This window comes from Aquarana catesbeiana, linkage group LG09 (genome assembly GCF_042186555.1).
Source record: "Aquarana catesbeiana isolate 2022-GZ linkage group LG09, ASM4218655v1, whole genome shotgun sequence".
In the NCBI taxonomy this organism is placed as follows: domain Eukaryota; kingdom Metazoa; phylum Chordata; class Amphibia; order Anura; family Ranidae; genus Aquarana; species Aquarana catesbeiana.
In genome coordinates this window covers 59,495,541-59,512,678 of record NC_133332.1, presented here as the reverse complement: position 1 = coordinate 59,512,678, position 17,138 = coordinate 59,495,541, and the positions used below count along the sequence as shown (strand labels likewise).

General features: G+C 42.3%; 1 protein-coding gene across 2 annotated transcripts in view; it reads left to right on the top strand.

Annotated features, from left to right (window-relative positions):
- Positions 1-15,074: 15,074 nt before the first annotated feature.
- The window catches only part of LOC141107697 (cytochrome P450 2C8-like), an 81,818-nt gene continuing 79,754 nt past the window's right edge, over positions 15,075-17,138 (top strand). For both annotated transcript variants that reach the window (XM_073598612.1, XM_073598611.1), the window contains exon 1: positions 15,075-15,191. The gene's annotated coding sequence lies outside the window, so the exon portion shown is untranslated. The remainder of the gene's footprint in view (positions 15,192-17,138) is intronic.

Genomic DNA, 17,138 nt, shown 5'->3' with positions numbered 1-17,138 from the left:
CTGCAGCAATTGTATTCATTATTTAAAAAAAATATTCTGAAGACACTCAGTTCTTAGAAAACACATGTCCTTAGGCTGGATTCATATCTGCGTTCCTCTACATATGAAGTCACTACTGCACCAAGTAGTAAAAGTTTAAACTCTGACCAACAATGCTATATACTGTATATATATATATATATATATATATATATATATATATATATATATATATATATATATATAGCGAGGTCCCGGGCCCCTTTGGTCTAATCAGAACCTTCAGAGTTAGGGACAGCTGACATCCTTCTAGTGGGTTACAAGGCATGGTGGGTGCAGTGGCGTAGCGTGGGGGGTGCAGGGGGTGCCGTGGCCCCGGGCGCGACATTTAGGGGGGCACCAGTATGTGTCACTGGCTGCCTCCTCCTAATTTCTAATTCCTGTGTCCCCGGGCTCCGGCTGCCATGTTAAGTGTCCGGCGCCCTGTGATTGGGCGTATGGGGGTCATGTGAGGCGTAGGGCTGGCCTGTCCTCGATCGCTCCTGAAGTCCCGCCTCCGCACATGACCCCCCCATACGCCCAATCACAGGGCGCTGGATACTGAACATGGCAGCAGCCAGAGCGCGGGGGAGAGAAGAATGTGAGCCGCCGCTGTCTTCTCCTCCTCATCCGGATCGATGCAGGCCAGGATAAGAAGGTGAGTGAGAAGGGGGGGAGAGACTGTAGGCAGGACAGTGTAGTGTAGTATAGTATGGAGGTCAGTGTAGTGGACAGTGTAGTGTAGTATAGTGGTTAGTGTAGTATAGTATAGTGGTTAGCATAGTGGTCAGTATAGTGTAGTTTAGTATGGAGGTCAGTGTAGTGTAGTATAGTATAGTGGTTAGTGTAGTGGTCAGTATAGTGTAGTGGACAGTGTAGTATAGTGTGGTGGTCAGTGTAGTGTAGTATGGTGGTCAGTGTAGTGTAGTGGTCAGTGTAGTGTAGTATGCTGGTCAGTATAGTGTAGTGGACAGTGTAGTGTAGTATGGTGGTCAGTATAGTGTAGTGGACAGTGTAGTATAGTATGGTGGTCAGTGTAGTGGACAGTGTAGTATAGTATGGTGGTCAGTGTAGTGTAGTGGTCAGTGTAGTGTAGTATGGTGGTCAGTATAGTGTAGTGGACAGTGTAGTATAGTATGGTGGTCAGTGTGGTGTAGTGGTCAGTGTAGTGTAGTATGGTGGTCAGTATAGTGTAGTGGACAGTGTAGTATAGTATGGTGGTCAGTGTAGTGTAGTATGGTGGTCAGTATAGTGTAGTGGACAGTGTAGTATAGTATGGTGGTCAGTGTAGTGTAGTATGGTGGCCAGTGTAGTGTAGTGGTCAGTGTAGTGTAGTATGGTGGTCAGTATAGTGTAGTGGACAGTGTAGTATAGTATGGTGGTCAGTGTAGTGTAGTATGGTGGTCAGTATAGTGTAGTGGTCAGTGTAGTATAGTATGGTGGTCAGTGTAGTGTAGTATGGTGGTCAGTATAGTGTAGTGGTCAGTGTAGTGTAGTATGGTGGTCAGTGTAGTGTAGTGGACAGTGTAGTATAGTATGGTGGTCAGTGTAGTGTAGTATGGTGGTCAGTATAGTGTAGTGGACAGTGTAGTATAGTATGGAGGTCAGTGTAGTGTAGTGGTCAGTATGGGGGGCAGTGTAGTGGATAGTGTAGTATAGTGGTTAGTGTAGTATAGTATAGTGGTTAGCATAGTGGTCAGTATAGTGTAGTTTAGTATGGAGGTCAGTGTAGTGTAGTATAGTGGTTAGTGTAGTGGACAGTATAGTGGTCAGTATAGTGTAGTGGACAGTGTAGTATAGTGTGGTGGACAGTGTAGTATAGTGTGGTGGTCAGTGTAGTGTAGTGGACAGTGTAGTATAGTGTGGTGGTCAGTGTAGTGTAGTGGACAGTGTAGTATAGTGTGGTGGTCAGTGTAGTGTAGTGGACAGTGTAGTATAGTGTGGTAGACAGTGTAGTGTAGTATGGTGGTCAGTGTAGTGTAGTATGGTGGTCAGTGTAGTGTAGTATGGTGGTCAGTATAGTGGTCAGTATAGTGTAGTATAGTGGTCAGTGTAGTATAGTGTGGTGGTCAGTGTAGTGTAGTGGTCAGTGTAGTGTAGTATGGTAGTCAGTATAGTGTAGTGGACAGTGTAGTATAGTATGGTGGTCAGTGTAGTGTAGTATGATGGTCAGTATAGTGTAGTGGTTAGTGTAGTGGTCAGTATAGTGTAGTATGGTGGTCAGTATAGTGGACAGTGTAGTGTAGTATAGTGGACAGTGTAGTATAGTGGTCAGTGTAGTATGGTGGTCAGTATAGTGGTTAGTGTAGTATAGTATACTGGTTAGTATAGTGGTCAGTATAGTGTAGTTTAGTATGGAGGTCAGTGTAGTGGACAGTGTAGTATGGTGGTCAGTGTAATGTAGTATAGTGGACAGTGTAGTATGGTGGTCAGTATAGTGTAGTATGGTGGACAGTGTAGTGTAGTGGACAGTGTAGTATAACAGACAGTGTAGTATAGTGGTCAGTGTAGTGTAGTATAGTGGTCAGTATAGTGTAGTTTAGTATGGAGGTCAGTGTAGTGTAGTGGACAGTGTAGTATGGTGGTCAGTGTAGTGTAGTATAGTGGACAGTGTAGTATAGTGTTTAGTGTAGTATAGTGGACAGTGTAGTATAGTGGACAGTGTAGTATAGTGGTTAGTGTAGTATAGTGGACAGTGTAGTATAGTGGACAGTGTAGTATGGTGGTCAGTATAGTGTAGTATAGTGGTCAGTGTAGTATGGTAATCAGTATAGTGTAGTATGGTGGTCAGTACAGTGTAGTATGGTGGTCATTATATTGTGTTGTATAGTGGACAGTGTAGTATAGTGGACAGTGTAGTATAGTGGACAGTGTAGTATAGTGGTCAGTGTAGTATGGTATAGTGGACAGTGTAGTATAGTGGTTAGTGTAGTATAGTGGACAGTGTAGTATAGTGGACAGTGTAGTATGGTGGTCAGTATAGTGTAGTATAGTGGTCAGTGTAGTATGGTGGTCAGTACAGTGTAATATGGTGGTCATTATATTGTGTTGTATAGTGGACAGTGTAGTATGGTGGTCAGTGTAGTATGGTGGTCAGTGTAATATAGTGGACAGTGTAGTATGGTGGTCAATATAGTGTAGTATAGTGGTCAGTGTAGTATGGTGGACAGTGTAGTGGTCAGTATAGTGGTCAGTATAGTGTAGTATAGTGGACAGTGTAGTGGTCAGTGTAATATAGTGGACAGTATAGTATAGTGGTCAGTGTATTGGACAATGTAGTGTACAGTATAGGAATCAGGTAGGTCAGTACTATTGCATTTGAAGGGACTCAGGGATAGCTAAAAGTCCGCAGGTTAGGGGTGGGGGGAGCAAATTACTTGCCTTGCCCCGGGTGCTGACAACCCACGCTACGCCACTGGGTGGGTGTAATGCAAAGTAGATTCAAAGTAGATATTTATTTTCTTGAACAGAACTGTGGGAGAGTGAGTTAGGGCCCTTTAGTAGTTGCAATGGTAATTAGCAGACTCCGAGACTTCTATAGGTAGACAGCCATGCAGGGAAAGGCATCCAGCAAGACACCACATCTGCATGAGTAGGATCGCTGTCTCCTATGGCAACAATCTTGAACATGAACTCTTTCACTTCCTCTACAATCTCCTATTATAGATCTTCACTCAACTGAGCACTCAGTCTCTCTCACTGGACATGCTGATCCACTGCCACTGGACCTCCTGAGCTTCTACAACTTTCTCACTCAGTATCTTCCTCAAACGTCACCCCCGCATCCCTGCTGGGTCCCTAGCTTGGCATCCAAGATATTCCTCAAGCTTCACCCCACTGGCCTGTTCGGTCCCTGGCTTGGCACACAAGGCTGCTCTGCAAGCGTCACCTCCACTGGCTGGATCCCTACCTTGACACCTGTTGAAGTTTCCCAATTCTTCACTGTCCCCGGTTGGTGAGAATACTGCTCTGGTACTTGCTTCAGCTACTCACTGTGGTCCCTGGTAATAAGGTGGTTGGTCCCTTAGTGGTGACAGCTTCCCTTTTACCTCCGACCACGACAGGTTCTCCAGGCGGCAGAACCGTCACTTCTGGTTGGACTACAAGCCGCAGGCCAAACCCTACGCTACTCATTTGCTTCTGGATAGGCCCTCAGATAGCCCAGCAGTCAGATTCCCCTGGTATAAGCCTCAGACTCTGGCCTAGCAGCCAGAGTCCACCCAGACAGCGGTCCAGGTGGTACAAAACACTGATCACCTGACTCCACCCAAATATATAGTCTCTCCCAGCAGGCCAAGGGATTCAAGAAATCTAATCGGTCCTTGCAATGCCCTTGTCTTAACTAATGTCACCAGGTACCCAGCTACCTGACAACAGAAGAGAGAAGTGCAGCAATTACAGAATTAGGGCAAAGTCAGTTGACCCCCTATTGAAGTGGCAACGAGGGTCAGTTTATATGGCTATAGTTATGTGTGTAGTAAGACAGATTTCGAATTTCAGCTAAGAATCATATTTATTGTATTTCATGTTGAAACTACTTGTGACAGGTTGTGGTTAAAGACACTGAGCTTATTCACTCCCCCTCCCATCACAGGAATCTGCTACATTCCTCTTTTTGTGCAAAAAGCTTGCTTGCTGAAATCATTTAAGACAGATGAAGGAACCGCAAGGGCATACTGCAGAGAAACAAAAGTTTTGCATAAAGTTAAAAATGCATGTTTTGCAGAACTTGTCTGGTTTAGGGTGCGTAGGTTGATTTTAGGTTGATTTTTAAAAGATTAGAATGCTTTGTATAACGGAAATGTACCGCCTGTTCGCTTGTGACGCAATATGCTGAAATTATATGTACACTGTATTTTGGACACTTGACATTCGGACACTAGTCGGGCGAGGTGGTCCACTTTTGGCCAAGAGTGGAAAAAATCTCCCATAATTGAGTCCTTTGTCCAGCAACGTCATTTTACCGATATTCTACCTGCTACTTCACCATTAACCGGCCAAGGTAACTATGACTTGGCAGGTAAATTTAAGAGCAACCCTGCCTAAACATCAGGGTGATATATATCTATATAGATAGATATATATCTATCTATAGAGATATATAGATAGATATATATATATATACACACATAAAGTGCTGTTCTAATAGATACATATTGAATTAAAGTAAAAGTGATTCACAAAATATAGTCCTACAGGGAAAAAAAAAAATGAAAAAAAGCTTCCAATGTGTGAAAGGGTTCCACTTCTCTCTTGGAACCAATGACTCTTCAGTGCTGTAATGACCATAGGCTGGAACCGGTGGATGATCAAAGAGAAGAAACGTCATCAGCGCACCAAGGATTCCTTGAAAGCGTCCAAAGCTTTATTTTCATGATCACATGATAAACATACAGCAACGTTTCGGAGCCACACAGGGCCCCTTCGTTAGGCAAGTGAGAACACAGGGGACCTTCTAATGAAAGAAAGGTCAAACAAGCTGGGAACTCCAGCCCATTTTTCCAAACATCAGCAGTTAGCATAAGAGAAAACATACAGTATGAATTGAATAGTGTAAAACCCTTTAAAATGTTTTGTAATCTTAAAATGTCAAAATGTTAAAAAAGAATTGCACAATGCATAACAAACTTGTCGGCTACCGAAGATGGTGTTTCCCGTTTGGTGTTTCATCACCAAAGTCTTCTTCCCAGGAATGGGCGCCATGCTACTTTAACGCTTTATATATGTAGCGCTGGTAGATTTTATCTACCGCTGATAGGTAAATTTAGTGGGTCGCTTGTTATAGGAAGTTAGATTTGCCTCTGTTCCAGCTTGACAGACGCCATGTTTTAGGGTTCATTTTCAGCCACCTGCTGACCCTCCTGGCCGACAGGTATGCATTAGGAATACCACTTCGTGGTCCTCCGTTCCGGAGGCCCGTGTCGCTGCGGCGTGTGGGTGGGCCCAGAAGTCTGTCTGGGGCCTACCACAGCAGCGGAGGAATGGTCCTGAGCTGTCTATCCTGAGTGAAGAAGCTGGACAACCGAGAAGATCCCAGGGGAGGACCCGTCATGGAAGGATCATGCAGAGTGCTGATCTGGAGAGGGGCCTGGTGACTCGGTTGGAGGACGAATTCCGAAGTAATCTCACAGTATAGTACTGCCGGGTTGGCTTAAAGGTTCAAGTACTGTATCTGACATTCATTACAAACCAATACATCCTGTGGCAGAGGATTGTACGGGTTTTATTCCAGATAAATCTGTAGCAGAGACTTTTGTTCGTGCTGCGTACTGGCTGCTAGGCAAGTGAGAGGTGTCTATCCAGACAGGCAAAGATTGAATCCTACGAAAGGCGGACTATTCAATTACAAGTGTTCAATTACAAAGAATGTTCTGAAGAAATACAACAGAAAGGTATTTGAGCTTCCCTGCAGCTTTCCTACTACCTCTTTCCTGCTACTTCCTTTGTTCATTTTATTAAAAGCATTGGAAAACCCACTCAAGTGTTTGGTGCTTATATCGTCCAGAGGTAAACGCAACGGAACCCTAGACCCGGTGCCGGTGAAGCAGAGGTGTCGAGAGTGAAGGTAACAAGCCCGCTTAAACCAGCAGCTCCACCGAAAGTTATTGCTACATATACATTCATACATACAGCCAAGTGTCACTCTAACCTATGCTGCATAGAGCATCCCAAGTTGATCAAATCTTGTTAGAAAATGACTTAAATAAAACCAAGCCTCCATCTCAACACTAGAGGTGGAACTGTTTGAAAATAAAAGGTAAAAAGGTAAAAATATATATCAGCCACTTGTACAAGGCTTGTGGGATAAAATAGTAATGCAGGACAAGTGAAGATGGGGAGATAATCACCATAACCTTCACTACACGATATACATTTTTAGAGGTGTTGGTTACACTATAAAAGTTTAGCTGCTTTTTTCATTTAGCACTTTATATGTATGTACTTTATTAATTAGCACTTTATTTGTATTGATACACCGTTGGTAGTGCATTGCACTTTACCACTTACCACTTGTGCTGCAACCATGCAGGTGTTTGATTATCTAGAGAGTAGAACTATTAACTTAAATGATGTTTTTACCAAACAAGACACTAAAATGAATGATGACATAGAAGGGTTATTTAGAAAAATGGGACATTTCATGGAGAAAAAAACAAATTCATGGTGGGACATAGTTGGGATGTTCCTATTAATGATGGACTGTTGGATGAGGATTCGATAAATGAATGGTTATCATTCTATAATGGAAAAGGTCTTGAGGTCTTATGCCCTGTACACACGGTCGGATTTTCCAACGGAAAATGTGAGATAGGACCTTGTTGTCGGAAATTCCGACCGTGTGTAGGCTCCATCACACATTTTCCATCGGAATTTCCGACACACAAAGTTTGAGAGTTTGCTATAAAATTTTCCGACAACAAAATCCGTTGTCGGAAATTCCGATCGTGTGTACACAAATCCGACGCACAAAGTGCCACGCATGCTCAGAATAAATTAAGAGAGGAAAGCTATTGGCTACTGCCCACGTTTATAGTCCAGATGTACTTGTTTTACATCACCGCGTTCAGAACGATCGGATTTTCCGACAACTTTGTGTATGCAAGACAAGTTTGAGCCAACATCCGTCGGAAAAAATCCATGGATTTTGTTGTCGGAATTTCCGATCAATGTCTGACCGTGTGTACAGGGCCTTTACAGTTCTTATTTAAAAGGAAACATTGTAAAATTAATAAAAATAGATGAACAGATATCTGAAGTAAAAGAAAAACTAGACCCATTGAAGGAATCACCAGAATATACCACTCTATCAAACCAACTAAATAAAGATATAATACAAAAAATAAGGACACCGCAACAAGGAAAAAGAGGAAATTTCTTAGAGACGCAAAAGATTACCAGGAAGAAACTGCCTATAAGTGGAAAAGTAATGTTGTAACTATTCCATCTACTTTCTCCACCCCAGAGAGAGAAATAAAAATCGCACCTTTAATTACTACTGTAGAACACCCTATGAACCCCAATCAATGGGAAGATCACCCAAGGACCCCACGGAATCCACCTAGAAATAACCCACAGATCTATAGAACACCGAATGGACAAGGACAAAATAACCACTGGAAAAAACCTCAGTGGAAAAACAACTGGAAAAAAACACCGTATAAAGGTCCTTACTATCAACAATCCCAATTTCAATATGAACAACGTTGGGAAAGAAGAACTCCAGATCAAAATCACTATCGGAAAAGAAGAAGCCCAACGCCTTATTGGCAGGATCGCCAACGTTACCCCCAATAACGGTAGGGAGGTAACCCCCATACTATGAAAATAGGAGAAGTCCAATATCAACCTCTAACAGTTATGACGCTCTGAGAGGGGATATAGATCCCCATAGAGCTCTATACATGCGTCATGATCAGGATGTGAGATACCAAGATTACCATGATTATACCTCACATCATTTTTTAGAGGAACGTCAGCGGAGAGTTCCAAGAAATCCAGATGGAGGAAACGGAGGCAGGAGATCCCTAAGACCGGAGACAAGGAGATCCTCCAAGCCACAAGGAAGGGAAGCGTAGAAAGAAGAGAGAATGCAGAGCAGGGCTCAAAAAGAAAAAGAGAGTAAGAGGGAATTGAATCATCAATATTAGTGGTATTGAGTTAACACAAGAAGAAATTAATACCTTTGATAGGAGACTTAAATTTGCCTCAAAGAAGAATTTTAATAAATTTACAACAAATGTGGACATTCAAAAGTTTACAAGGAAACTCAATATCAAAAAATATATGCTCTCAAAACCTGGAGAAACAACAAGAAGAATGACCAACCCTGACTGCTATGCACATAGCACTTTAAGGAATAGATCACTTTTCAATCCACCACCCGGAAGTGATGGACATTTTGATGTGCTTAAAAAAATGGTTGCACAGGATTTAAATAAAATGCAGATAAAGAAGGCATGGGACCCAATGGAAATAAGAAAAGGAATAAAGCGGCTTGAAGAGAAAAAGAACCAGTGGCGAAATTTCCAGGGTCGCAGCAGTCGCACTTGCGACTGGGCCCTTGCGTTCTGCCACTGTAGGGGGGCCCACCGCCGCTCGGGAGATAGTACACACACTGGTCATTCACGGGCACACAGTCCCCGCCCGCTCCACCCATCCTCCCCGCTCCACTCCGCCCATCCTCTCCGCCCACACTTACGGGCACACTGCAGACTGGTGCAAACCGTAGCCAGAATACGATCAGGAGCAATCACAGAAATTGGAACTGACTCCATCTTGGAAGTGGAGGAAATTGTCGTGACAAGCCATCAGCCATCAGCCCTTACATTCTTAGTACCAGGTAAGAATGAGACAATGTAATTAAAACTCGGCAAGAAAAGAGCCCATTGCGCCCTCCTGGGAGAGAGGTCAGAATCCATAAAATGTTCCCCACTGTCACAGACAGATGTTTCAGGGACTGTGGAGAGAGAGGTACCCTACTCCATATTTTTTGGAGCTGTAGGGAGTTACGCTCCCTCTGGCAGCAGACAACAACAAAAGTATTACAAATAATTGGTTCAAACGTCACCTTGACATTTCAAATGTGTATTTTGTTTGCAGATCTCCCTGAAGTCATACCCCCAGAGCAAAAGCTTATCCACACATTGTTTGGGGCAGTGCAATGGGCAATAGCCCTAAACTGGCATAAACAAACAGTCCCCTGGTCTCAGGTGCTTCAGCGCATGGAGTCGGTGAGACTGATGGAATGTATCCATCACACTCTTACGGACTCCATAGAATCTTTGACAGAAAGTGGGAATCTTGGCCAACCTCATAGATGGTGGAACTGTTTTCTTTCATAATTAACACTAGCTGTACATTGCCGCAAAATTGTCGCTCTTTTTTTCTTTATAGTGCAAAAAATAAAAGCCGCAGAGGTGATCAAATACCACCAAAAGAAAACTCTATTTGTGAGAAAAAAAGGACGTCAATTTTGTTTGGTTGCAATGTCGCACGACCACGTAATTAGTCAGTTAAAGCGGCGCAGTGCCGAATCGCAAAAATTGGATGGGGGTAAAATCTTCCAGGGCTGAAGTGGTTAAAGAAGATACGTGGCCATACAATGAAGTTGGGCCAGAAGCTTAAGGAGTTCTTTACTATTAGAGCTGTAAGAATGTGGAACTCTCTTTCACAGTTGGTGATGTCAGCAGGGAGGGTAGATAAAAAATAAAAAATAAATCTCTTAGATGTGTTTCTTAGCTAACACAATGTACAGGGATTTTGAAAATGGTAGAGCCATAAATACTCACACACTCTCTCGTGGAACTGGATGGACTAGTGTCTTTATTCAAACATACCAACTGTGTAACTCTGTGTGGTGATTGCCCCAAATCTGAAAAATACCACATTATTTATATAAGATGAAGCTGCTGATCATAGTAAATAAGTATTAATTTATTTAATTATATGATTTAATTAAGTTACTTATTAAGTTTTTTTTTATGTTTATAATTTATTAATTAAGTTGTTTAATCAATTTGTTAATTGAATGTTTATTATTTACTTACGTATTTATTTAATATGATCATCAGTTCCATCAAGTGGCTATAATCCTGATTCACACTATTCTTAACCACTTCCAGACCGCTGCACGCCGATATACAGTATCTCACAAAAGTGAGTACACCCCTCACATTTTTGTAAATATTTTATTATATCTTTTCATGTGACAACACTGAAGAAATTACACTTTGCTGCAATGTAAAGTAGTGAGTGTACAGCTTTTATAACAGTGTAAATTTGCTGTCCCCTCAAAATAACTCAACACACAGCCATTAATGTCTAAACTGCTGGCAACAAAAGTGAGTACACCCCTAAGTGAAAATTTCCAAATTGGGCCCAATTAGCCATTTTCCCTCCCCAGTGTCATGTGATTCGTTAGTGTTCAAGGTCTCAGGTGTGAATGGGAAGCAGGCGTGTTAAATTTCGCTCTCACTCTCTCATACTGGTCACTGGAAGTTCAACATGGCACCTCATGGCAAAGAACTCTCTGAGGATCTGAAAAAAAGAATTGTTGCTCTACATAAAGATGGCATAGGCTATAAGAAGATTGCCAAGACCCTGAAACTGGGCTGCAGCACAGTGGCCAAGACCATACAGGGGTTTAACAGGACAGGTTCCACTCAGGACAGGCCTCGCCATGGCCAGCCAAAGAAGTTGAGTGCACGTGCTCAGCGTCATATCGAGAGGTCGTCTTTGGGAAATAGACGTATGAGTGCTGCCAGGATTGCTGCAGAGGTTGAAGGGGCGGGGGGTCAGCCTGTCAGTGCTCAGACCATACGTCGTACACTGCATCAAATTGGTCTGCATGGCTGTTGTCCCAGAAGGAAGCCTCTTCTAAAGATGATGCACAAGAAAGACTGCAAACAGTTTGCTGAAGACAAGCAGACTAAGGGCATGGATTACTGGAACCATGTCCTCTGGTCTGATCAGACCAAGGTAAACTTATTTAGTTCAGATGGTGTCAAGCGTGTGTGGCGGCAACCAGGTGAGGAGTACAAAGACAAGTGTCTTGCCTACAGTCATGCATGGTGGTGGGAGTGTCATGGCCTGGGGCTACATGAGTGCTGCCCCCACTGGGGGGCTACAGTTCATTGAGGGAACCATGAATGCCAACATGTACTGTGACATACTGAATCAGAGCATGATCCCCTCCCTTTGGAGACTGGGTCGCAGAGCAGTATTCCAACATGATAACGACCCCAAACACACCTCCAAGACGACCACTGCCTTGCTAAAGAAGCTGAGGGTAAAGGTGATGGACTGGCCAAGCCTGTCTCCAGACCTAAACCCTATTGAGTATCTGTGGGGCATCCTCAAACGGATGGTGGAGGAGCACAAGGTCTCTAACATCTACCAGCTCTGTGATGTCGTCATGGAGGAGGACCCCAGTGGCAACCTATGAAGCTCCGGTGAACTCCATGCCCAAGAGGGTTAAGGCAGTGCTGGAAAATAATGGTGGCCACACAAAATATTGACACTTTGGGCCCAATATGGACATTTTCACTTAGGGGTGTACTCACTTTTGTTGCCAGCAGTTTAGACATTAATGGCTGTGTGTTGAGTTATTTTGAGGGGACAGAAAATTTACACTGTTATACAAGCTGTACATTCACTACTTGATATTGTAGCAAAGTGTCATTTCTTCAGTGTTGTCACATAAAAAGGTATAATACATTTTTTACAAAAATGTGAGGGATGTACTCACTTTTGTTAGATACTGTATGTCCTAACTTTGAAGAGGGATATCTTTGTTATGGCAGCAGCTAGCTGCCATAACCCTGGTATCCTCTTCTTCGGCGAGCGGTCCGGGTTCCGATAATAGTCTATTTGCTGCAAGATAACTTTTATCGGCGGCGGGAGAGGGCCCTCCCCCCTCCCGCCGCTCTCCGGTGCCCTCCGCCGCTTACCGGAACCGTCGGTAGCCGCGGAGGTGATCGGATCCTTGTCCTTCCTGGGTATGGAGACAAGTGAGGGGAAGATGGCCCCCACCCGTCTCCATACCATTACAGGGCGGAAGCGAGGTCAAAACGTCACTCCCGCCCATAGCTCTTAAAGGGCCATTTTTTTTTTTTCAAATGACAAAATTTTATTTTTATTTTATTTTTATTGCATTTTAGTGTAAATATGAGCTCTGAGGTCTTTTTGACCCCAGATCTCATATTTAGGAGAAAATGGTGGGAGAAACTGCGCTAAAAACCAAGTACAAAATAAAATACAGTGAAAAGCAGCAATCCTCACAAAAACATCAATTGTGAAAAAACATAAAGAAAATAAGAGGTTGCGCTAGTACTAATAAAACACAATAAATACTTTACAGTGAAGAAAGAATTCATATGAGGATTATAAATAAATCAATGTGCAATACTCAGTAAAAAAAAAAATTATATATAAAAGTCCATAGATTAAAGCATCACTCAAGTGTTGTGAAAAAGTCCATGAGAATAAAACATCAATGAAGTGTTATAAAACGTCCAAATCACCAAAAAAAATATTGTGATGTAATGAAGATTGAAAAAAAAAAATCCAAGTAATAAATACTCAAGATCTGTGTTAACTAGAAGGGGTCCACCACCAGATGTTGAAGTGGTTACTCCTTACCAGAAGGCCATGACCCCCCACTACAGAGGATCACAGCAAGCAGAGATCTTTAAAGCCAAAATGGGGATTACCAGCGGTGTCCACTAGGGGTCATCTCGTCAGCAGCCTCTCCAATGGCCCAGGGCATGGGTACCAAAAAATAGAAGGGGCTCACATAGTGTAAAACCACTTTACATTTTATTAAAAATAGATAAAAACAGATATACACTTACAAAGTGTCAGATGGAAAACAGCCTTAAGTCCGGCTCCGTGGCCACCGGAGCACGGACAAACCCGTCCTACTGGAAAGCAGCTCGCTTGGGGGTGACGTCAGCGCGTCGTCTGGCTCCGCCCTACGCGTTTCGTGACATCATCACGTCTTCCAGGGCACCTGGTAAGGAGTAACCCCTTCAACATCTGGTGGTGGACCCCTTCTAGTTAACACAGATCTTGAGTATTTATCACTTGGATTTTTTTTTTTTCAATCTTCATTACATCACAATATTTTTTTTGGTGATTTGGACGTTTTATAACACTTCATTGATGTTTTATTCTCATGGACTTTTTCACAACACTTGAGTGATGCTTTAATCTATGGACTTTTATATATAATTTTTTTTTTACTGAGTATTGCACATTGATTTATTTATAATCCTCATGTGAATTCTTTCTTCACTGTAAAGTATTTATTGTGTTTTATTAGTACTAGCGCAACCTCTTATTTTCTTCATATTTAGGAGATCCTGTCATGCTTTTTTTCTACTACAAGGAATGTGTACATTCCTTGTAATAGAATAAAAGTGACACAATTTGTTTTTAAAAAGAACAGTGTAAAAATAAAAAATAAAAGGTAAAATAAATAAGAAAAAAAAAATGTTTTAAACACGCCCCGTCCCACCGAGCTCGCGCACAGAAGCGAATGCATACGTGAGTAGCGCCCGCATATGAAAACGGTGTTCAAACCACACATGTGAGGAATCACCGCGATCGATAGAGCGAGAGCAATAATTCTAGCCTTAGACCTCCTCTGTAACTCAAAACATGCAACCTGTAGAGGTTTTTAAATGTCGCCTATGGAGATTTTTAAGGGTAAAAGTTTGTCGCCATTCCACGAGCGGGCGCAATTTTTGAAGTATCATTTTTGGGGGCTCTAAGTAATTTTCTAGCAATAAAACCTGTTTTTAACTTGTAAACAACCAATCTCAGAAAGAGGCTTTTTCCTTAAGTGGTTAATATTGAAGAAGGTCCGACCTAAAGAGAAAATAACAAGTAACATTAAATTTTCACAAAGAATGAATGTACACGCAGTTTCACAAATAGCTTGGTTTGACTCCTAGGTTGATGAGTGTGCGCTAGAGATATCCACACCCAGTGTATAGAACTTGCATGTATTTCTGCTAACAACTGATAGGAGTGAGAAAATTGCAATTTTTCCTGAAGTCTGTCAGTCCCGGTTCACGCATGTGCAATGTGAGAAACCCTGCGAATCCTGTGTGGGTTCCCACATCGCACCTGAATAGCCGGCGGTTAACACTGACATCTGTGAACCGCTGCGGGTGTCAATATAAAGTTAATGACACCCCCAGATCGGTTCGCAGATCGCAATGCAAACTGTGAAATGGTGCAGGAATAGGATTGCATAGGTGTGAACGCCCGTGCGATCCGATTCCAGTGCGGACCAAAAGAAGGGTCCTGCACCATTTTGGTGCGAATGCGAAGCGATTTCAGCCATACATCTGTTTTGCTGAATTTGCATCAAACACACATCGCATGTGATCTGCTCAGCAATGCCGTGCGAATCACATGTGATGTCTATCATCGCACAAGTGTGAACCCAGCCTCAGTGATCCTGTGCATTATGTATAGTGTTTAATCATGTAAACTGATCTGTACCATAGCATTAACATTCCTAGTGTACTGGAGAGGGAGGAGTCCATGAAAACTAAACAGATCTTTACACAGTGGGGGATGTTATGTACGCGGCAGTACTGTACATTGCACAAGACTGTGAAGAATTTCAGGATATACCAAACATAACCAAGCAAGCAAACGAGGTGAGTAAAACACAGAAGAAAACAAGTCAGGGAACATTTGAAGCAAATTCACACTGTTGTGTTGCAGTAAATTTTACTTGTGCATTAGATGCACGGGTGCAATGCAGTGTCTTGCATTCTGGATGGATGGATGGATGGATAGATGGATGGATGGATGGATGGATGGATGGATGTGTGTTGCAGAATTCAGTATTGCAATGTGTGAACAGAAATGGTACGGACACATTTTTGGTGCATTTTGGTGTGTAAAAGCCTTGAAGCAATACATGTTAACGTATGTGTGCAAACACACCATAGTGTTGTGAAGTGGCCCCGAAGATACAAAAAAAAAAAAAAAAACTTTATAGTACAGGGCAAAATATAATGCAATTTTGGGTGTAATATTCATAGATTAGACTGTAAAATATTTTAGCAGGTAACTGATAGAGCATTATGGTCTGCAGATTTCAGCAACATTTCAGCAGAATAGCAGTACACTAAAGTTCACCTTTTAAAAAAAAAAAAAATAAATGCACATGTTTTTGCGTTTATTATGGGAAAATTCCCCCAGAGGGGTTTTTTAGCAGCAACGTGATTGAATAGTAGATACATTTGGAAAAATACGTTCTTTATTAAAAGTTATTGGCATATAATATTTCCATGATAGTTAAAATATGAGCTCTAAAGGGGGCATGCCCAAAAGTGCAAGAGATGCAAACACAGAATTGTACATACCATTGCATGACAGATAATGTCTAATGTACATAACATACATCTAATAATTACATTATTAGACATTATTTGTCATGTAATCGTATGTACAATTCTGTGTTTGCATCTTTTGCACTTTTAGGCATGCCTTCTTTAGAGCTCATATTTTAACTATCATGGAAATATTGTATGCCAATAACTTTTAATAAAGAACATATTTTTCCAAATGTATCTACTATTCATTCACTTTGCTTCTAAAAAAAAACCCTCTGGGGGAATTTTCCCATAATATATTACCTGTGGTGTGCAGCACCATTACCTCTCCATATGTGTTTTTCCCATGCTATGTTTTTGCATTAATTTTTTTGCAAATGAGTCTGAAAAGCATTGCAGCTGTGGTCAGTGGATCATGGGTGCAATGCCAGGCTCCTGCAGAATCTTCTCCAGCTCCCTCCCTGTAGGTACAGGCTTTCAGTTAGAGCTGGAGGAAGGGCCAATGGACTATAAGTGTGGTGATCTCTACACTGGTATTGCATTGAGAATTACCGGTCCTTCTGCAGCAGTGGAAGATGAGACTGTTAGTTTAACCAATGGGACTTGTGTCCCATTATTATTATTATTATTATTATTATTATACAGTATTTATATAGCACCAACAGTTTATGCAATGCTTTACAATATAAAAGAGAGACAATACAGTTATAATACAATAAAATACAAGAGGATTAAGAGGGCCCTGCTCAGAAGAGCTTACAATCTAATAGGGTGGGGCAGGTGGTACAAAAGGTTGTAACTGTGGGGAATGGGCTGATGGAAGTGGTAAAAGATTAGTTGGAGGCGTGATAGGCTTCCCTGAAGAGATGAGTTTACAGAGATTGCCCGAAGGTAGCAAGAGTAGGAGATAGCCGGACAGATTGAAGTAGCGAGTTCCAGAGGATGGGAGAGGCTCTAGAGAAATCCTGGAGATGAGCTTTGGAGGAGGAGACGAGGGAGCTTGAGAGTAGGAGGTCTTGAGAAGAGCAGAGAAGACGGTTTGGGTGATATTTGGAGACAAGATTGGTGATGTAGCTCGGGGCAGTGTTGTGAATGGCTTTGTATGTTGTGGTTAGTATTTTTAATTTAATTCGATGGGCAATTGGGAGCCAGTGTAGGGATTGGAGAAGAGGGTTGGCGCACGCTGAATGGTGGGTAAGGTGTATAAGCCTGTCAGCAGCATTCATGATAGACTGGAGAGGGGATAGCCTATGGAGAGGCAGG